Source organism: Anser anser, assembly GCF_964211835.1.
Source record: "Anser anser genome assembly, chromosome: 1".
In the NCBI taxonomy this organism is placed as follows: Eukaryota; Metazoa; Chordata; class Aves; order Anseriformes; family Anatidae; genus Anser; species Anser anser.
This window is the reverse complement of record NC_139720.1, coordinates 159,323,406-159,345,831: the sequence shown is the minus strand read 5'-3', so window position 1 is coordinate 159,345,831 and position 22,426 is coordinate 159,323,406. Positions and strand designations below refer to the sequence as shown.

The 22,426-nt window shown below is 39.6% G+C and overlaps 1 protein-coding gene and 1 long non-coding RNA gene across 43 annotated transcripts in view; both read left to right on the top strand.

The window, feature by feature from the left end:
* Positions 1-22,426, top strand: part of GPC5 (glypican 5) — a 778,624-nt gene that overhangs the window by 52,802 nt on the left and 703,396 nt on the right. The gene's annotated exons all lie outside the window — the stretch shown is intronic.
* Positions 1-22,426, top strand: part of LOC310900052 — a 46,074-nt gene that overhangs the window by 6,397 nt on the left and 17,251 nt on the right. Inside the window, exon 2 of the long non-coding RNA XR_014584799.1 lies at positions 18,869-18,933. This is a non-coding gene — a long non-coding RNA (uncharacterized lncRNA). The remainder of the gene's footprint in view (positions 1-18,868; positions 18,934-22,426) is intronic.

Genomic DNA, 22,426 nt, shown 5'->3' with positions numbered 1-22,426 from the left:
TGGAATAATGATGGATCAAAACTTGACAGAAGTCAGCAATCTCTTGCTGTTGTGAGAAGACAGCTATTGTCTCAGGATTCTTAAACAGAAAGACAGCAGATAAGATTCGTGAACTGAAACTTGTCAGTTTTGTGCTGATAAACCTTGAGCTGGAAGACTGTTTGGTTTTGAATAGCTTACTTGAAGAAGAAAATGGGCCAGAAAAGGGATCAAAAGTGTGCTCTGAAATCTAAACATGTAGCTTAAAAAAGGGACGGCCCTGGTTCCTTTAAAATGAGAGACCTAGGGAAGAACTACACTATTCTTTAAAAAATATGGGTCATAACTATCTAGAAGAAAGTAGTTATCTGTAGTTTGTTATGCAGGGTGGATTAAAAAAAAAAAAGGGGGGGTTTATATTGTAGCAAAGGAAATGTAGGTTCAATATGAGGAAATATTTTCCAATGACAACATTAAAATTATTTGAGTAAACTAGTAGGGAATTTCAATGTCCAGATGTCTTAGAAACAAGCTGTACAAGACAGTGTGTGCCAAGAATTATATAGTAGATATGGTTGATCATGCTTTGGGGCAGGAGGATAGTCTACACTGTTCAACCTGCTTCATGATCTGACAAAAAAGAGTTCATTAATTTCTCTCCAAGAAGGTAAGTACTCTAACATAATGGGATGGACTGCTTCAGCCATAAAGATGAACTTAAATTTAGAATACTATATTCCTATATAGTATAGGAATATATTTATATGAATGAACAGTCATTTGTTCAAAACTTTGTACCCCCAAAATAATTTCATTATTTATTATTTTTATGGTGAAACTGTTGTGCATAGAGCTACAAAATATGTGCAGTTATTAATTATGTTATTAAGAACTCCATGTTCCACACAGGAAATTCAATGAATTTTGTCGTTTTTGAAATATAGTCTTATCTTTACCCCCATTTCTTTTTTCAAATTACATCTCAGTTAACCTGGCATAATGCTTAGGAGAAATGGAATCATGTACTGCATTTTCAAAGTCTTTGTGAGAAGTAAAAACAGTTCTCTTTCCCACCAAAACTAAAATAATCTGCATTTAGGTGAAATTTTTAAAGATTAATGTTTTTACATCTTAATCAGGTAAATATAATTGTATTTTAAGTGCTATTTTTAATTAGAAAACGATCGTCAAAATAGAAAAAAAGGAAAAGTGAGGGAGGGCAGATTTGCATCAAATTGAAGTTCATCAGACAAACATTAAAATACACTGTTACAAAATTCAAGAAGGCAAGTATTGGGTTTTTCTTGTATATGACTATACCTTTACTTTGGAAAGTAGATGAGTGATAAAAAGAGAAATAACCCAGGAAATCTGCAGAAAAGATCTGAATAGCAAGGAGAAAGCTGGGAAGAGAATTTTGGCTCATGTGGAGATAAAGAATCCAAAGTTATTGCTGAATATCTTAGGGCACGTTGAATGCCACTAGAAACCTATGGTGAAGCAACTGAACCGAGCCCTCTGTCGTCCTTGACAGTATTGAAAGCGTGGCCGCAAGTATTCAGATGCATATGCTGAGGTGTCTGGAGCTGTGCCAGTGTGTGTATTACACGCACCAAAGTAACAGCCCCCAGAACTTCCCTGCTCTCTGAAATCTTACAGCAGCCAGGTCTAATGTAGCTCAAGGGTGTGATTAAGGTCTGGCAACATGAGCAAGTTGTTGAGGAGTAAGCTGATATTTAAGGTTCCAGCCTATCAGCTACTAAGAGGTGATTGCTTTTACCCTGAAGTGAATGAAACCTGGTTTACTGCTACTTCCCTCCTGCCAGACATGCAAAATATGAAAAGATTTTCTACTTTTTTTCTTTTTTTTTTTTCCACTCTTTTTTTTTTTTTCCCTGTAATGAAGCAGAAAGGTACGTCCATCTCGTGGAATAAAGTAGGTGGTATAGTAATTTTAAAAGCGGTAATGAAACAAGCCTTTACTGATATTAAACAGTTCAGCAGCAGACATAGGTAACTTTACTTTGATCCTTAAAAGAATATGCATATAAGTAGTGTCAATTTTTAATAAATCAACAAATTTCAGCTTGCATTAAAAGCTTGAACTTAGGTCTGTGCAGGCTAGAGGAGTGCCATGATAGAGGTCTGCTGATTCTGGAGTGGCAAAGGAGAATATTTTATGTTCACTCTTTTGAGCGCATGCATTGAAAAACACATGCATAAATGACACATGCATGGCAGATAGTGATATGGATTCTAAGGTTTACTGTAGATCAGCTGCATAGCAGTTTAGTACGTGTATAGTAGCTATTTGTGCAATATTTTCATGTAATGTCTAAAAATACAGATTACTGAGTGGAGTGGGCTGCTTTCTGGGTTATTTTCTTATTTTGCAGCATATAACTCTTAAACTTTCCTGTTGCAGCTGTTCTGTTCTGTACAACTACTTAATATTCATTGTGACAGAAGCAATGTGAAAAAATAACTGTAGTTCAGTAGCTAGGTATTCATCTGCAACAAAGGAAAGATGCAAGTTCGTGCTCCAGTAAGTATTTTTGTTTGTATTATCTGTAAACACGGACTGCACTGGCATAGCATCACCTGGCAGGCCTGAATCACCGTAGAACAAGTGTTTCTCAAGGCACATGTGAATTCTGGGCTGGTTATACTTCTAGTTGTCTAGATCTCATCAATTTTGTTGTTGCCCTTTTCAATGGATCACGTACTGTCAGCAGGACTTTGAAAAGAAGGAATTATGTGCTGAATGGGAGCCAACTAACTTCTCAAATGGAAAGAAGGGAGAATGTAAATTCCAGGTGGTTGTTCCCCTCCACTACCACCACTGTGATAGCTGTGGTCTGCCTGTTTGGCTTGAATGAGATAAACTTTGCAAATTATACAATACATGTTCTGCAAGATCATGCTAATTAGGTGGCTGAATAAATTTCTTTCAAATCAAATTAATGTGTCATTTTTATTTCAGAATACAGCATGTATTTGTTCTCTGCTTATGTAAAATGCAGTATGTTTGTATAAATATATTCAATTATTGCTAGATACTAAAAATAACTAAACATTGCAAGTTTTTTTTATGCTGTACTTATAAATCATGCAGTCTGTGATTTGGAGACTGGGATAATAATATATTGTTATAATTTGCAAGGTTTGTAGATGTGCAAAGGAGGACTGGAAATTTTAAGGTATAGCATGGTTTTATATTGTGCTCCTGATATACCATGGCAATTTTAAACTTAATGTAGTTTGTAATCCAGTTTTTCTGTTTTTGCCTAACACAGCTTTAACTTCATGTTATTTTAAACAAAGTGCAGGTAATGTAGGACACCTGATTATCACCAGTCGGTATTCAGTTTTGTCACTCCTGATGTATTATTTGAAAGCATCAAGCAAAAAATCTGTAAGCAAAGTAAGGCCTCGTTCAGCCATATTAAAATTCTATTTACATTTTTTTTTCAGTATAACTGTGTTAAACTGAAGCTGTTACCTGGCTCAGTGGTCCCCACAGACAATTTCCCTTTATCATTCTGATTTTATTGTAAATGATTGTCAGCATAGTAAAGAAAACTGAAAATTCAATTTTGATAAGTCTCACAAGGGACCTGATTTTTCATGACTTACTCTTGCTGTTTTAAAAATAAACTGAAATAGCCATCTAATCTAAGGATTTCCTTTAATGTAGAGGATTAAGATTTGTAATTTCGTTTATTCGAGGGCTTTTCCTTTACTCTGTTAATAGGTAGAAGCTAATATTTAAGGAACTTTTGTGGGAATTATCCCCTTGGGAAAGATTTTGTTTTTCATTTAATATTTCCATTTTATATTTAATGGTGCATTAAGCTGGCTTTTTTCTTTCTTTTTTTCTTTTACACCTGGTGATAATGGACCTGCTTTTTTCTTTTAAAGATAATGTTTTCTTAAGTATTTATTATAGTTTAAGGTTTAAATATAGCCATTGCTGCAGGCATGGTGCTTAGTCCTTACTGTGAAAGAGATTAATGACTCCTGTGGTTTAAAAAATTTAAATTTTGCTTCCTCTCGTTTATTTTCTTTCCTTTATCAAACAGACTTTCAATTACTTTTGAATGACAGGTCAAAAACTTTGAGGCACACTCTCAGTGGATGGTACTGCGCAATCTAAACCTGCTTTATGGGTTCTGTTACTGAGTTGCCTAAGTATGAGCAAATAGAAATAGTGTGAAGTTAGAAGGGGACCATGAGGAGGCAGCTGTTAACAGAATAAGGAAAGGTAGTGATATAATAGAGTGTGGCCTTCCCAGAGACAAAGGTGTTAGCAGCAATTCATTGGGATAAAATCCCAGGCTTAATTTGATTGTGTACAGACATCTCTCTAGTTCTGTTTCAGAAGCCCTCTGGTGTCCTGTCCATCCTCCAGACCTACCTGTGCAGAGGTGCTGGTCCTGTCTGTCTTCTGTCGTATCTGCCAGTCCTGCGGAGGGTGTCCTGCACAACCCAGGGAATAGCAAACGACATCATAATTTTGTTGAAAGTTTGAAGTTCACTCTTTCAGACTGTAGATGCTCACATCTGGTGTCTGTATGTGAGCTAGGGGCATTTGGTCCCATAACAACCAAAGATAAGATCCAGTATGTCTGTTTTAAGTGGAGTTAAGATGCACTGTGGGCTCCAGTGACTGCACTTACATTAATGGTGTACAGTTTTTACTTACATACAGTGTATATAGTGTATATTAATATTTAAAAAGGAAGGGACTCAGCAATATTAAGGCCTTACACAATGCCACCAGTACAGAACAGTCACTGGAGCCTGGGACGGGAAGGAAAAAAAAGTGTAATTCAGACTGCTGCTCATCTTGAACCTCACACTTTTTGAATTAGATACAGAACAGACAAGGTAGCAGGGGAAAAAAATCATGATCATAGGTTTGTTCTTGCTTCTAACTACAGATTTGCTTCCCTAGCTGAAATAGTTCTTTGATTCTCTGCTTCTCTCCCTGCAGTTGCTATGGTACCTAATGCAACTGGAACAGGAGCATTCTGTCAAGCAGATTTAGGAAGATGCACCTAGGCTTAAGCTTTTTGCATCTCTTAAAACTCAGCTCCTCTCATAAAACCAATCGAGAGCACTTACACAAGACACTTAAATAATTAAACATATCCATGTCAATTAGAGATCTTAAAAAAAAAATCAAAGCATCAGCTTAAGTGAGTGCACTAGTAAAGGCAATCAAACAAGAAATGGATCAATTAAACAGCAACAACAACAAAAACAACAAACCAAATATGAATAAATCCTAGAAAGCAAAACCTTAGGGAAGTAATGGGAGAAGTACAGAATAAGAGCTTTAGGAAGAAAGAAGAAAAGAGAAAAGGGGAAATAGGTGCGGTCTTTTTCATTTTTTTTTCCTTTCTATAGAACTTTGTGCTCTCATTTCCGTCATGCTTTGCAGTATATGACCATAACACAGACCTTTCTTGGAGAAATTACAGCCTAAAATGAATAAGTAACAGAAAGGAGAATTTGAAGACAGCATTAAGATTTTGGTGTATCCAGTTAATCAGCAGGTTGTCACAGAGAATACAGGAAATTGCTTTTCCACTCTCCAAATGCGAATGCTGCTTCTTATGTACGGTGAAGAAAAGAAAATTTGATTGTGTTTTTTAGAGACTGATTCCTCTCTTTGCATCATCTAGCATTAATTTTCATTGAAACACATTATCACTAGAGGCTGTAAGGGATACTTCTCCAGCTTGGACCATTTACGTGCAAGTGTATTCTGTAACGTTTAAGGAAAGACAACCACAGCATTTTCTCACTGTGTACGTCAAGGATTCAGAACAGCTGATAATTTTTTAATTTGTCATTTGAAAGTGTGAAATTTCATACAGCATAAGAACAGCGTTCGAACATTTCCTGAAAAAAATAAAATTCTAAGACCAAGAAAAGTCAAATTGATATTCTAGCAAAATGAAGCAAGAAAAGTACTCAAAATAGAACATGTTGGAATTAATTCAAAGTGGTTTCTCAAAAAAGCTATTAACCTTCTTCAGTTCCCATAAAGGTGAGATGAATTTCTGCAAACAATGCTGTAGGAGAAAGTGGAAATGGTTAATCTGACTCAAAAACTTTAAAATTTGTACAAATTCTGGGAAAAAAATATATGCTGTTCTACGGTGCTATATGTGCTCTACAGAGCTACATCTGGATTTTCTGTTATCTTAAAATGTAGAAGTCATTACTGCCTTTTTAATATGGAGTTGCAGTGTTAGTGGCATTGTTTTGCAGTCTCTTTGTATTCACTTTCATAGGGTAAACACAGTTACCTAAAGCATGCAGCATATGGATCTGGTCGATGCATAGATTAACAACACGCTTTTAAATGCAAATCCTATGGGGGTGTTCCCTGACCGTGAGGAAGCATCCACGTATGGTGAGGCAACTCGGCATATGCAATATCCAGGCATAAGCAATATTCAAGACAGCGTTTCTGTAGCAGACTAACCACATTCATTTTCATAGCATTGAGCTGTGCTGTATGCTGCATCTCTACTCCGTAACCTGACCGTTTTTCTAGGTTTTCTTTTTTGCTTAAGAATGTCTTTAATGCTTAAGAATGAAATGATGATGTTAACCTATCCACATAGTGTTTGTGTAGCATGGCATCAAATGTATGTGTTGCAAACTCTTGGGTATGTTATTGGGGCAAATGGTGGTGCTTGAGTGGCAAATGCTGCTGGAATACTGATGGTGAGCTATATAGGCTGGAGGGAACCAAGCCTGTCTAGAAGAGCCACTGGAACAGACTATCTGTGGGAGTGATAGATTATCAAACCTCACCTCAAGTTTTTCTGTTCAGGTTTAACATCAGCTTTTGAAGATGTGCTGTATTCAAATGCCAGCCATTGCCTTATTTAACAAAGAAATCTCTTGCATGCTCAAGGTGTGTTAGAGCAGTCAGATTCTACGATCCCACTTGAGCCTTAAAAACAGTGAATGCGAACATATGAAGGCATTCACAGTAGTATAATCTGGAATTAAAATGGTTTCTTGATAGGTGAATAACATCAATTTAATCAGAAAACTGAATGCAGTCTACCCTATGCACATTATCCCACAGTATTCTTCCTTGTGCAGGTAGTTAATGGAATACCTGGTTCCTGCATGGAATTCAGGTTCTCCGAGCAGTTTTACAACTAAGTGGGATTTATTGGTCACAAATGGAGAAAGATTGTTCATGACAACTGCTTCATTTCTTACCTATCTAAGATAGTTTCAACATCTTGAAATATTGCAATGCTGTTATTTTACAATGAAGAAACATCTCCCTTCCAATCTTCCCCCATGCAATCTTTAGGTTATCAAATGAAATCCGTAATGTAATACAAGGAAAGAATAAATACGAAAGCAAGCTTCTATGATTTATTATTACTTGTTAAATGATTCTTTACTCTGTATGAGATAACATTTCCCCTCCTTTCTTAAGTGGGCTAAATCTTAAAAAAACATTATAAGTTACCTGTGTATTAAGTGAAACCTGGTTATACTGTATACATGTTTCTCCAGTGAACATTATTTCACGGAGAAATAATCTTCTCTAGTGAAGAACAACAGATGTTCTTTCTAGCTATCCAGTTTATCTTTTGCGATACATGACTCAGTGTTACTATGGCAAGTGTATAGAATTGAGAACATGCTTATCTGAAGGAGATGAACATGCTAGGATGACAGAACAGAATTTGTATATCATATAAAGCATCATTAAAATTTGAATTTTTGTTGGATTTTCTTACACAAAGTAAGTTAGGCAAAAATTGGTGGGGGTAATGTCTCATGTTCTGAATTGAGTGGATAAGCTTTCAACTGTATTGTTTGAGCTCTTAATTCCTCTGTCTACAAACCCTGGCCTTATCTATTGCATCAGGTCACTAGAGTTATAAGATAAAAGATTTTAGATAAATGACAATCAATCTGAAGACAAAATTCTTGTCTCAATACTATCTCAGTTAAGTTCTGCTTCAGGAGTTTTTGAAAGAGTGTTTTTCTTTGTCCACTCTCAGGTCTATTTCTAATACCGGTGTCTAGTTGCCCTGTGAAGACCAAAGCCTATTGTAATCAAGTTGCTATGATAGTAAAATTATGCAGTTGAGAAATGCATTAAGTGAAAATTCTAGGATTTTTACTTGTGACTGACTTTTTTGTCTTGTCACTTTGGTAAGCTTTTAAAAAATGTAGCACCTGCTTCTAAGTATTCACTTGTTGAGATTGCATTGGTAAAAAATCTTCCTTGGACTTGGAGCATGACCTGGTAAGGTGTTTGATGAAGCTTTAATTATGCTACTTTTATGCAAACATGTATTTCATCTCTTTCCATTCAAGGAGGGAGAAGGTGCCTTCCTAGAAATGGACAGTAGGGGGACTTGGACTCTGCTCTCTGTAGTATTTATGCATTTTGTTTTATTTTGGAGGGCCACTGGATTCAAAACAACAGTAGAAACAGGAATGCTCCCAACACTGACATGACATCCTTGTTCTCTGTCTTGGAAACAGAGATTTTGGAAACAGAGTCTCTCTGCTCTTATCTGAGTTTTTGATCAATCAGTTAGAGCTAGGTTTCTTCTGCCTATTTTCGTTCAGGCCATGGGAGCCTTACGTTCCAGGCCAGAGGGTGACTGCCTGAGCTTTCACAGGAGAGCTGGAAGGTGTTTTCCCCCATGCTGATTGATAGCCACATGGGGAGCCCCATCTGACTCTCTCCAAATTTAAAGGAGAGAATTTGTGCATTTCTAGACTGAATGCAACTTAATGCTTGGATTTGTGTGTATCAGAGTATGTAAATTAGTGGTTTAATATATTTATCTGTTTGTTTGTTTCTTGTTTGTAGGTACATAAGCTTAACACAGCACTGTATTTTTCCCACTAAGATTAAGTAGTTTGTTTGGAAACCTGAGAATTGATCTTTTTATATAATACTGTGTCAGAACAATAGCTACGTTTTAATAAAGTAGGCTGGACCACAGTGTTCAATCATAAATAATGCCATAGATTTCCTATGTGAACTAAGAAGTCATTTAGTCACCCTGGGAGAATTCAGTCTAAGGCCTACCTAAAGTTAAGCCATCAGAAGTATAGCTGAATTCTAGCCGGTGATGCAGACAAACTACTTTTCAATACTACCTTAGTATGTGGGTGTCTAAAGTGAATAGATATGTTTGCCCTTGATGTGTATTTCTGCTTAGAGAGAAGGGAAGGATTTAAAGCCGAGCTGATGGAATAGAGGACAGGAGAAATGAGAAAGTCTGCTCTGTGGGCTTGCGTGGGTGCATTTACATTAATGTTTCAGGTTGGATTGAGAGAAGTCTTATAAAAACTGATTCTCCCTGTTGTCCTCACAGACTCCACTTAGGTTCACATCACAGAGCAGTTGCAGCTGCAGTTCACAAGCTCAGTTCCTTACAGATGAATCTAAACTGAAAGATGCATTTTAAGATTACATCAGTTTTTCTCCAGCCACTAGTGGGCATGGGATCTGTGGGACTTGACCTTGTCTGAAGGAAAGTCCTCCAAAATGCAAGTAGTGTGAACAATGGATCATCTGTGTAAACTTTTTCACTCTGTAGATACATTTCTGTTATGCCACAGGGCTTCTGAATGTACATAGCCTGTGTGACCTTGAGTCACAAAGCTAGCCCTAGCCTTATCTAGCAAGGAATTAGCTATCCTTATTACCATTTTTGGAGGCGAGACTATTTTGTACTTTTGGAGATCAAATTCTTAAATACTTCTTAAATTAATTCTTCAAAATAAGTCTTTAAGACTGATGATACCTGCCTTCATGTTCATGTATCTTATATAATAACAGCAAAAAGTTAGAAGCCCATTTAAGACATCTTCTTGTACTTAAGAGAGAGCTTTCAAGCATGTTAAGCAATTCATGTGTTTTGCAGTGACTCTTCAGCAATAATGAATTTTAATCATTATAGAAATTAAATAATCTCAGTATGGCAGACTGGAGAAATGAGCTGACGGGAACATCGTGCAGTTCAACAAAAGCAAATACTGAGACCTGTACCTGGAGAGGAGAAATCTTATGTACTAGTAGATGCAGGAAGCTAGATGGCTGGAAGTGATGTTTGCGGAAAAGGTATTGGGGATCATGGTAGACACCATCCCCGGGGGTGTTCAAGGAAAGGTTGGACGTGGTGCTTAGGGACATGGTTTAGTGGGTGACATTGGTGGTAGGGGGATGGTTGGACCAGATGATCTTGAAGGTCTTTTCCAACCTGAATGATGCTATGATTCTGTGTTACCCTGGTGAGAGGCTAGAGCCTGAGCTGGAAGACATCATGTGGAACAAGGTAGATGAGGCTGCAATTCGCAAGGTCCTGCAGTTTTGCCATCTAACCTAACCCATAAAAGTGGCCTAAAAGAAAGCTGGAGAGGGACTCTATCAGGCAGTGTAGCCATGGAACAAGGAATAATGGCTTTGAACAAATGGAGGGGAGATTTAGATTAGATGTGAGGAAGAAATTCTTCACTCAGAGCACAAAGTGCACACGGTAATTAGGGTTGAAGATGCACCTTGCTTCTGTTCTTTTCCGTAAATTAATTTCAATTACCTAAAAAACAGTGTTAAAAATAAACCCAGGGCACAGGATAGGAGGTGGAGGGCAGTCCCTGTGGCTGAGGGGCAGCCGTTCTCTCTGGCAAGCCAAATGGCCTAGGGGAGCCAGCCCCAGAAAAGGGGCCCTCAGCCCCCCCCAACCCTCCTCCTTGTCCATGTGAGGCCATCTTCCGGGCCATTCCCAACACAGCCGCCTTTGGCCACGCTTGGGCCACTCCATCACAGAGGCTTGCTGAGGTCACAGTGGCCACCACTGCCCTGCTTTTGCTCCGGGCCCTATAAAACAGGCCCCCTGCAGCTGGCCCACCGTTCACTGAGCTTCTAGGCACTCTGACAGCCAACCTGTGTGGCAGGAAGAAGAACCAAAGCAGCAAGGTGAGCGGCAGGCCTCCTCGGTGTGAGGACAGCAATGCAGTCCAAGGAAGCACCGAAAAGGAATACACCTAACAAGAAGGAGAAGTGTCACGGGCAGAGGGATCGCGCCTGCGGCACAACAGACACCAGTGCTCGAGGGACCTCTGGCGCGCAGCCCACAGACACTTACTATAAGTGGTACCACTGGCACCACAACGATGCAGGGAACAGGCTGGCCCCTCAGCCATACAGCAGCAGGGGGCCTGGGCCTTCCCAGTGGCACAACGGTGGCATGGGGCGAAGGCAGGAGCATCAGCCGGACAGCTGTGTGGAGCAGAGGTGTGCTTGTCGTCCAGAACACAGTGTGGGACCCAGCCATGGCCACAAAACAGATGGCAGCGTTGAACCCAGGCATGGAAATGAACTGGACAGTGGCATGGGACCTAGGCACGGAACTGGACGACCCCCTGGTTCAGCACCCTGGCCTGAAAACATTCCAGATGGAAGGCATCCCGTTTGGGCAGTCCCGGGCAAGAACTGGCTTGTCCTTCTGCCAAACACTGTGGAGCCCATGGAGCCGGATTGACAAGAAGATGTGGAGGAACCAGTGGAGGTGGTTACACCTCTGGCAGACCAGACCGCTGACTACCCTGGCACGTCTTTGCTCTCTGCCATGCGAGCGCACCAACAGCGTCACAGGAGTGCCCGGCGAGCTCCCTACTCGTTGTGCAAGCTCCATCCCAAGCATTAGCTTGGAGCCATCAAACACCATGGACATCCTGCAGGCTCACCTGCAAGATGTCCCGGAAATAAAGAACTCTTGCCAATTCTCAGGGGTTGTGTGAGTGCTTCTTTCCCGTCCCCCAGCCCTTGTGTCAGAGGTGGCATCCCTTCTGCACAGAGCCTCAAGGAAGAGCACAAGAGAGGACCCAGGTTCATTCGGGCTGCTGCGCTGGAGTGACAGGAGGAGTTCTCGAGGGCCATCATGCACCTTTAACATTTGTGAAAATAGACTGAGGGGTGAAAATAGTAGTGTGTAAACGATTATAGGTGGTTAATTTCTTATATTAGGAGTGAGTTTCTATATCTGAGTAATTGGTAATGACAGATATGGGGAAGGCTGAGGTACTCAGCAACTTCTTTGCCTCTGTCTGCACTGGTAGACAGGCTTCCCAAGTCTTTCATTTCCCTGAACCCGTAGATGGAGGCTGGGGGATCAAAGTCCCACCCACTGTAAGCGAAGAGCAGGTACGATACCACCTGATGAATCTAAAGAGGTACAAGTCTATGGGACCTGGTGACATGAATCCCAGGGCCCTGAGGGAACTGGCTGATGTGGTTGCCAAGCCTCTGTCCATCACAGTTGAAAAGTCCTGGCATTTGGGCAGTGTCCCTGGTGAGTGGAAAAATGGAAATGCCATGCCCCTACTCTTCAACAATTATAACAAATAATTGAACAAAGAGCACTACTCTTCAACAATTAAAACAATTAGGAGACATTTCTTCTCAGAAAGAGTGGTCAGGCATTGGAACGGGTTGCCCAGGGAAGTGGTTGAGTCACCGTCCCTGGAGGTGTTCAAGGAAAGGTTGGACCTGGCGCTTAGGGACATGGTTTAGTGGGTGACATTGGTAGTATGGTGGTGGTTGGACCAGATGATCTTGAAGGTCTTTTCCAACCTTAATTTTTCTATGATTCTATGAGCCAGCAATATGTACTTTTGGCAAAGACAACCAACAGTCTCCTGGGCTGTATTAGGAGGCTTGTTGCCAATAGGTTGAGGGAGATGACTTGTTGATGAACCTGACGATTCAGCACTGCTGAGGGCGCACCTGGAGTACTGTGTCCAGTTGTGGGCTCCCCAGTACAAGAGAGATACGATACAACTATATGGTGCAACAGCTATAAGAGGGAGTCCAGCAGACAGCCATGGAGATGATGAAGGGACTGGGGCATCACTCGTAAAAGCAAAAGTAGAGAAAGGTGGGACTGTTTAGGTTAAACTTAGTCATAGCTAATATTGCTGTGGTGTTTTGAGCTTTTAGAGGGTTCAGCACTGGTGGAGGTGAATCTTTCTGTAACATCATTGGTGGTTGGACACATTCTGAATTTGCCAGCACACCTAAATACAAAGGTGGAATTCAGGTGACCATTATAGGTCTCAATAATGGAAAGGTTGGAGGGGATTTTTATTTTCAATATGAATATTTCAGGAGTATTTCTTTCAAGCACTGTTACAGCTTGACAGTAGTTAGCTGGTAAAACACAGCCAGACATACATGAGTTCGTCCATCCTTTCAGCTGAGCCATCTTCTGGTGGCATTTAGGAGTGGAGGATTTACAAACTCCAGCTGTTCAGCTTGGAATGGATTTTAATGATAACTGAGGTTACTGTTGTCATTAAAAAAGGAAAGAAAGTCAGAAATTGACTGTAGTAGTGCTAAAAGAGTAAGATTATCTTACTGGATTGCCTTTTGAGTGCATATCTTTTCTTAGCTTGACACTCTATGTGCTAGACTCTTTAAGAGCAGAACAGCACATCACTGATCCAGGCACTAGCTCTTCAAAACAGGCTTATGACTAAGTATAGGTTGGACTTGGTTCAGTGTTAAGCAAAGGAATTTTGTAAAATTAAATTGTTGGGAGAATGTAAGTAACATAACTCTTTATCAGGGAGTGTAGTGATAGGACAGTGATAGGAGTAATGGCTTTAAACTGAAAGAGGGTAGGTTTAGATTAGATATAAGGAAGAAGTTCTTCACTCAGAGGGTGCTGAGGCAGTGGCACAGGTTGCCCAGAGAAGCTGTGGATGCCCCATCCCTGGAGGTGTTCAAGGCCAGGTTGAATGAGTCCCTGGGCAACCTGATATGGTGGGAGAGGTCTCTGCCCATGTAATGGGGGTTGGAACTAGGTGATCTTTAAGGTCCTTTTTAACTCAAACCATTCTGTGATTCTGTAAGTTTCAGAAACCACAGGGCAGAGCCTCATAGCAGCCATCATTTCAGGAGAATTCAAATCTGGCAGTTGTTTATTATGTGGTCACAGAAACTGTAAGTTGTCCATGAGGAGCACAGAGCACTTACCTTTTAATCTGAGGAATGATTTTATTTTTTTTTAATCAATAAATATATACAGTTTAATTGTTCTATTGCTTTTCCTCTGAGTAATGTGTGTGAAGAGTTAATTCAGTTCTGTTATTTTTAATACATCTTCAAGAAAACAGGCAATGTTTTAGGTGTTTGGTATTTTAACAACATGGAGATCCCGATCCCTTCTACTGTTGCTTTATTTCTGAGTACAGCACAGTTGTTATTTTCTTCCTTGCCGGAGGAGGTCACAGAAAACTGAGTTGTTTTGCTGCAAAGAGGAGAGCTTGAATATATAGCTAAAAAGTGATTGAAAGGCCTGTTGCTAAGCTGGAGGGAGAAATGTGATCTTCAGGGAAGAAAATTAAACTTCATTCCCAAATACTGTACTAGGAAGCTCCAGCATATTTTACTTCAGGAGCATTGCAATGTGTGTGCAGGCCCTTTGTTTTAGTCATTTTCTTTTGTATCTGTAGATAAGTTCTTGGTCCTTCTTTCCTTCTTTCTAAAGCAGTTGTACTCTCTGCATCATCTCTTCACCAGTTTCAGAAAGTAAATCTCTCACAAATATAAGTGTTGTTATATTGCCAAGGAAATGCAGGAAACACCGATGGTAATCACTCTCAGGTGAGGGAGAATCCTTGATGACCCCCTTTCCGCATTTAATGGATATGCCGAGTTCTTCACTGGAAAAAGTGGGGAGGAATAAAAACATACCAGTCATGCAAAGATAACGTTGCAAAGCCAGCTTGCAGAGTATGAGTCTTTTTTTCTTTTTTTTTTTTTGGTGGATTGTCGTACTTCCTGGAGTTGAATACTTCATTCTCTTGCTCAGACATTTCCTCTCTGGTTTATGTGGTTTACCTGTTAGTGCTCATAACTTTCTTTTCAATATTTAATTTAAGTTTGATAATTTTTATCTAATACCTTCACTTGAATCGGAGATTAAAGTCTGTACTTAAAAGCAAAACTCTTCCTTTCCCATGTATCAGACATACTATGCAGCTGTGGTTTAGTTTCCTAAGCACAAGCGTATAAAACTGTACTTGATGACCTGGAACCTCTTAACTGGCCTCAATTAGCTGTTCTGGAGATCTTGAGATCCTGTGCCACATCTTCCTGGCTGTCAGGGGTATTCAGAGGCTTTTCCAGTCTCACTGTATGTCAGTGTTTAGGTAACTGAAGACCATTCAAATTTCTTTAAAGCAGATTTTATGGACGGTGGTTTTGATGGCAGTGAAACTGATAATTAATAACATTGTTAACACTTATTCAGGAATTATCTGAACACTGAGACTGGGAGGATAAGTGGTTTTTTTTACTGGTCTGACAGGAAAACTTTAGCATACATATGTAGTGTACTGGAACTCATGCAGAAATCTGTCTTCCCAAGTAAGAGCAAGCAGGTATTTGATACAATGACATGCTTTGCTGAAGCATTGCTGAAGTTACACAGCTGTTTTCTGAGGACAGCAATCAAAGGGCCATAACTACTAGAAACTGTCTTGATTCCTGCAAAGAGGGATTTAATGTCAGTAGTGGGACAAAGAAATGTGACTCATGTCTGAATCGCACAGATGGCCTAATGCAGAGCTAGTTGGGTATTTTTGTGGAAATTCAGCTTTCCTTTTCCTTTTCCCAATACTGTTGCTCATTAAAATACCTGGGAGCCAGGTTAAAATCCTGTCAAGAGGAGTTGTGTTGGGTGATGCCTTTATGCTGATTGGGACTTGAAACATGCATTCTGTTTGACATGCCATATATAGAATCACGTCCTTAATTTTTAATGATAATATCAGAAAGACGAGATAATATAATAAATAGACATTCATTGTTCAGTGTATATTTTTTTCTAACTTGGTATGATTTTATTTCATCACTTAGACTGATCTGATGGGTAGTACTTGAGGTTTCCTTTTCCTGTAACCTCTTCCCAAAAGTTTTAGAAGTCAAAAGAAATAGGATTTTCTTAAGAGCATCTGAAACTCTTTAAAGAAAATAGAACTCTCTTTTTCGACAGTGAGAGCATTACAGTCCAAACTAACTTGCTCAAACATAACAGATGACCGAGATTTTAACAGCCCTTTCAAAAGACAGCTTTGTTGATAATGTGAAAGCAAAGCAATTAATTTGCTTTCCAGACTTCTCAGCTGTTGTTCACAAGGAAGGTATTGTGCGAAGTTCTACTCTTGCCTTTGACCCTTTCCTTCACACTTATAAATACATGAAAGTGAATACTGATGGTTTCTATTCTTTACTAATTTTTCACATAAAAATCTCTTAAGAATAACTGTGGATGATTGCATATAGTGGTTTATAAATATGTTTCTCTAATACTTCTCTTCTGAGAAGAATAAAAAAGCCATTGTGGTTGCATTTGGTGCAAAGGTTACAAATATTTGCTTTGAACACCTGCACTACCAGTCTGAAGGAAAAGGGGTTTGAGGAACATTTATTGCTGAACAGCTGTAGCTTTGAACCTACAAGCACAGTAACCCAGCAGAGTTCAATGCATGTTGTCTCCGCTGGTACAGAAAAAGCAGGAGTTTTTGCAGTGTACACAATTGTGTTCAGGTTATATATATATATATACCTATATATTTTTTTTCTTTTTATAAATTCTTATGGAAAGGATAGGTATTTTTGCCACCTTCGTGTACATACACTGAATGTGTGAAGACTTTGAAGTCCAGGATCTATGCTTTTTTTTTTTCATGTGAGAGTTGGTAAGTGGAGGGTACATCTCACTGAAATTAGCTTAATAGTATGGTGATTTAGCATTAAGTCACTCGACAGCTGAGTGTTGGAATCACTGAGATAATGAAGTCATCTGTTGAGGACATGCTAAAAGGCTTTTCTGAGACAAGTCATCTGACTTAGCTGTTTAAAGGTACCTATTTCTTACTGTTGTCTGCTCACACTTAGTGATTTTAATCTTTAGAAAATTAGTTGAATGTAATTCTGCTTTAAATTAGGCACTTAAAGTCTCTTTGTAGACTGTAGAGAGAAAGGGTAACACAGTGCACCCAAGTCAGAGTCCAGGAGATACCTTTCTCCATTAACACCAGAAAAAGCCTGGGGCCGTGATACTCCTTACTGTTTGCGTTTAAGTGGAGTGCATTTGAGTTGCTGTCCAAAATCTACAAAGTCTTCAGAACCCAGCTTCTTTCCTCTTAACTGAGACACCTGAGTTTAGGAGCTTAGCTTTCCAGGGCTGTGGTGTAGTCTACAGAGAGAGAAAGATATCTGCAGAAGATGAGTCTGCTTCTCCTCCTTCATTGGTGACATGATAGAATGCTTCAGTTGGTACCTAAAGTTAGACAACATGAATTGAGGTATCAAGTACCGTTGATTTCAGAAGGAGTAGGATTGGCATTGCGAATTCAGGTATTAAGAAGGTATACTCACTACCTTTAAGTATTTTGTTTTCTAATATCTATGTTCTGACTCCTTGTGCAAATAGAGGTTCAGTAGATTCAGTCAGAAATCAGTTTCTCTGTTGGCTATCTGAGGTACCCAACAATTCTGTCATACTTATTTTACGTAGCTTCTACATAAAATCAGTATGAATTTCATCCTCTTGTGAGCATGATTTTTTATCTTCTGTTTCCGTGCTTGTATATAATACCTCCTTACCTCATTAAGTATCTGTGGTATTGGAAGGATGAAATATATTGAAAAGCTCACGTACCAGGTGAGTATTGGAGATGGCTTTTAACAGAAGTAGCTAGTTTTGTCTGGTTTTATTCACCAGACGCTATTTTTCATTGATTCCTATCACAAACTTTTATCCTGAGGAATAGTATTGCATTGAAGCAGGAGGGGATAGCTTTTACTGGCAATTTTTAGTAAAGTACTGATTTTGATTCTGAATATTCATAAAGCTGTTTTAAATTTTCTATTTATTTACTTTTATCATTGATATGAACTTTAAGGTTTTCCTGTTCCTTGCTGCTCATTCCTGCCTCTTTGACAGGACATGCTGTGCCTGTCACTCTTTGTGGTAGCTCAGACACTTTTGTGGCTGTTTTGTGAACTAGAGTGGGAAACTGATGCTGGATAATTTTCCTTCTGTATTATTTTTATATTGGATACTTTCCTGATCTGCTTCATGAAGCAGCTGCACAAACAGTTGCATGTCTGTCTGATACTGCAGCCAGAGATCTGTGAAACCATAGCCTTAGACACAGTGCTTTTGAGCTACTTCCAGTGCTTATAATTAAAAGACAGCTATGATTATGGGTCTGTCATAACTTGTGTTTTCATAATCTTTCTTATTAGAATAGATATTTAGATTCATCCTTACATGTAATTATTAATTGTGTCTGTTTACTGTAAATCAAATGGGCTACTTCAAGTTCAGGGAAGGGAAGTAGTATCACCACATCAAGTGCTTTGTGTAACTAACATTAAAACCTATTTAACTGAAAAATAGGCGTAGTTTGTCCATAGAATAGCTTAATTAATGTTGGATATTAATATTAAAGTAAATATAAAATGGACAAGAACCAGTATTTCAACTTCATAAGAATTTACATGAAAATTTGTTACTTGAATTCTGTACAATGCAGACTGAAAATATATTGGTAGTTAATCAATACACATACTTCTATCAAGAAAATAGCAATAATTGAAAAAATGTTATATTGGAGATTTCTGGTGTCACATGTGAGTGATCCACAAATTGGATCTGTAAGTTACTGTAAAATTTTTGAACTGAACTCTGAAATTCAGCAGAACTCAAACTCAGAGTAAAAGCTAGGGGTGCATTGAAGTTGCAATGATGGAAGATGTGTCTAATGTTTCATTTAAAATATTTCTTCTATCCCTCAGTCTCATTGTCGCATCCATCTGAAGAAAATAGAATTTTGAAGTTTAACATCCATCTCAAAATAAAGGTAATAAAGATTAGGTTTACCAAAAATACATATTCATATAATGTGATAAATAATAATTCAGAAGACAGTTATGAAGCGAAGAAATTCTTAGTAATGTCATACCCTGAGTCTGCTGGGCTTTTAGTAGCTTCATCATGTTCATAAAATTGTAATTCTAATAAGCAATGAGTGTGAAAGATGCCTTTTTCTTTTTTTTTCCTAGGTAAGGAAGTATCCCACAAAATGTGGGGTAGACAAGCCCTTTTCTGGAGAGATCTTAAAACTGAGAGAAACAGGCAAATGTTTATATTAGCTGCTGTCATAAACATCCTTTTTGTTTCAATGTGGCAAGTCCTTCTAGATGTATGTTGTCCCTACCAAGAAAAGTCCCTTCTGCTTTCAAATACACCAGTTCTCAGCTCTTTAGAAAAACAGTAGCAATTGGATATCTGCAGCCTGTCAAACAAAAAGAAGCATAATTGACCTAGCGAGCAAAGGGTAGATTTATGTTGACAGTTCTGAGTCAGACAAAGGTGTGATTGGCACACATACGCAATCACACAGATGTGACTTCACACCACAGACATGCCTCTAGCACCTGGGTCCTCTCATCGAGGGTGACAACATTATGATCTTAAGCTCATATTGTGAGATCACACGGCACGTGTGTGGCATCCAGGGGATGCCCAGCCAACACGGGTTCACGAAAGGCAAGTTGTGCTTGTCCAACCTCATCTCCTTTTATGACTGCGTGACCAGATTGGTAGATGAGGGAAAGGCTGTTGATGTAGTCTACCTAGACTTCAGCAAAGCCTTTGACATGGTCTCCCACAGTATTCTCCTGGGGAAACTGGCTGCCCATGGCCTGGACAGGTACACTCTTCTCTGGGTCAAGAACTGCCTGGAGGGCCGTGCCCAGTGGATAGCAGTTAATGGAGTTAAGTCCAGCTGGCGTCCCGTTACAAGTGGTGTCCCCCAGGGGTTGGTACTGGGGCCTATCTTGTTTAATATCTTTGTTGATGACCTAGATGAGGGGGTTGAGTGTACCCTCAGTAAGTTCGCTGATGACACCAAGTTGGGGGGTAGTGTCAATCTGCCTGAGGGTAGCGTGGCCCTTCGGAGGGATCTGGATAGGCTGGATTGCTGGGCTGAGGCGAATGGGATGACGCTCAACAAGGCCAAGTGCCGGGTCCTGCGCTTTGGCCACAATAACACCATGCAATGCTACAGGCTTGGGGCAGAGTGGCTAGAAGACTGTGAGGAGGAAAAGGGCCTGGGAGTGTTGATCGATGCTTGGCTGAATGTGAGCTGGCAGTGTGCTCAGGTGGCCAAGAAGGCCAACGGCATCCTGGATTGTATAAGGAATAGTGCAGCCAGCAGGAGCAGGGAGGTGATCTGTCCCCCTGTACTCAGCTTTGGTGAGGTTGCACCTCGAGTGCTGTGTTCAGCTTTGGGCCCCTCAGTACAAGAGGGACATCGAGGCCCTGGAATGTGTCCAGAGAAAGGCAACAAAACTGGTGAGGGGTCTGGAGCACAAGTCCTGTGAGGAGCGGCTGAGGGAGCTGGGATTGTGTAGTCTGGAGAAGAGGAGGCTCAGGGGAGACCTCATTGCACTCTACAACTGCCTGAGGGGAGGTTGTGATGAGGAGGGGGTCGGCCTCTTCTCACAGGTAACTAATGATAGGACTAGAGGAAATGGCCACAAGTTGCACCTGGAAGATTTAGATTAGATATCAGGAAAAACTTTTTCTCTCAAAGAGTGGTCAGGCACTGGAACAGCCTGCCCAGGGAGGTGGTGGAGTCACCGTCCCTGGCGGTGTTCAAGAAGTGCCTGGATGAGGTGCTACGAGATACAATTTAGTAGCTTAGTGGGTGGTATTGGTGATAGGAGGGTGGTTGGACTAGATGATCTTGTAGGTCCTTTCCAACCCTGTGTTTCTATGATTCTATGATATTCATACTTCCTAACTTCGGTTAACTCTGAGGCTGTGTCTGTACTAATAAATAATGCACTGCCTGTGAGGAAGAAGGCAGCTATTTTTTATACAGGTTGCCCAAGCATTATTACGCTCTTTGGCAAGGTTTTTTCTTGTGCCACTTGTGTCTCGTGCTAGAGAAGACAAAAGGAAAAAAAAACAACAGTCGTAGATGTGAGGAACTGTGAGGACCTAGAAATTACTCTTGGTGATGGGTATGAATAGACAGAGAACCTGACTAAATTTCTTTATCCATGCTGCGTTTTGTGGCTGGCATATCGTTGCAGGTGAATTACTGAAGCAAGTTCTTGACGTGAGATTAGCCAAAAGCGCTTATTAATCGATGCTTAATGACAGTCAAACACTATACTACTTAACACGTCTAATAATTAAGATAGTTTAATAGCTACACAACATACCTCTTAAACTCGATATATATGAATATTGCATGCATATAAATAGTGTCACTTACCTCTCTGCAAACATCAGATGCCAGGTAAGAGATCTCTCCTCTCTTGATGAGTAACCTTGAGAAGTATCCCTGCTCAAGGGGAGATCACAGCCATGCAGCCTGCTGCCATACAGGAAAGCTCAGTGGGCTCTAGTGGCTGCAAATGTTTATAGTGTAAAGTTGTTGACTTGTTGTCAAGCTTCTTCCTTTTACAGTCCTTTTACAGTCATGCAATACAGGCTGATTATTTCTTTTCTCATTAGTAGTTTCTCAACTACACCACCTCTGCATAGGAATTCATGTCGTTAGACATGAATTAGTTCTTCTGAGGTGTGACTCTACAATTTTACAGCATTTGTGTCCAATTATCAGCAATGCTTGAGCCAGAGAGCTGCCAGCACAGAATAAAGAGTGCATCTGTCACACATATTTCGAAGTATTCCTTTAAATATGATTTTGTTAGATAAGAATAATCCGGTTTCTTGCAGTTACTACATACTATCCATTTCCACTTACTCATAATCACATCTAAAGAGATGCATTTTTTTGTTTCTTTTAGAGGTTTTTCCTCCCCCTCCTATCTAGTTAGCTATGTGCAACCTTTAGTAATGCACATTAAAAATGTGGAATCTAGGTTACTAACCTTCTTAGACTTATTGTATAATAAATAAATTCACTCACACTACAGAATTGGATTTTAGAATTGATTTTAGAATTGATTTGCCCTTCAAATAGTACATTATCCCTGGAATAGTTAAAAAATATACAAAATCGCTTTTTGTTGTGTTAAAATCCTGTGAATAAAATCCATAAGCCAATGTTCCAGGGAATGAAATACCAACATATGAGAAAAGCGACATTAAAAGAAACATCATGAGATGGATTAAATGTAGTAAGAAAGAGGAAGCAAATTTCCGTTTTCTGTTGTAATAACTGCAAGTGTGTTCATTCATTTACTTATGGCTATAATATTAATGCACAGCTTCTGGACTGTGAACTTGAAAGGACATAAATGCTAAATGAGGTCAAGCCTGCAGGGCTGAATTATTCCTTCTGCAGCCATTACTTTTTCTACAGACATCCAGAT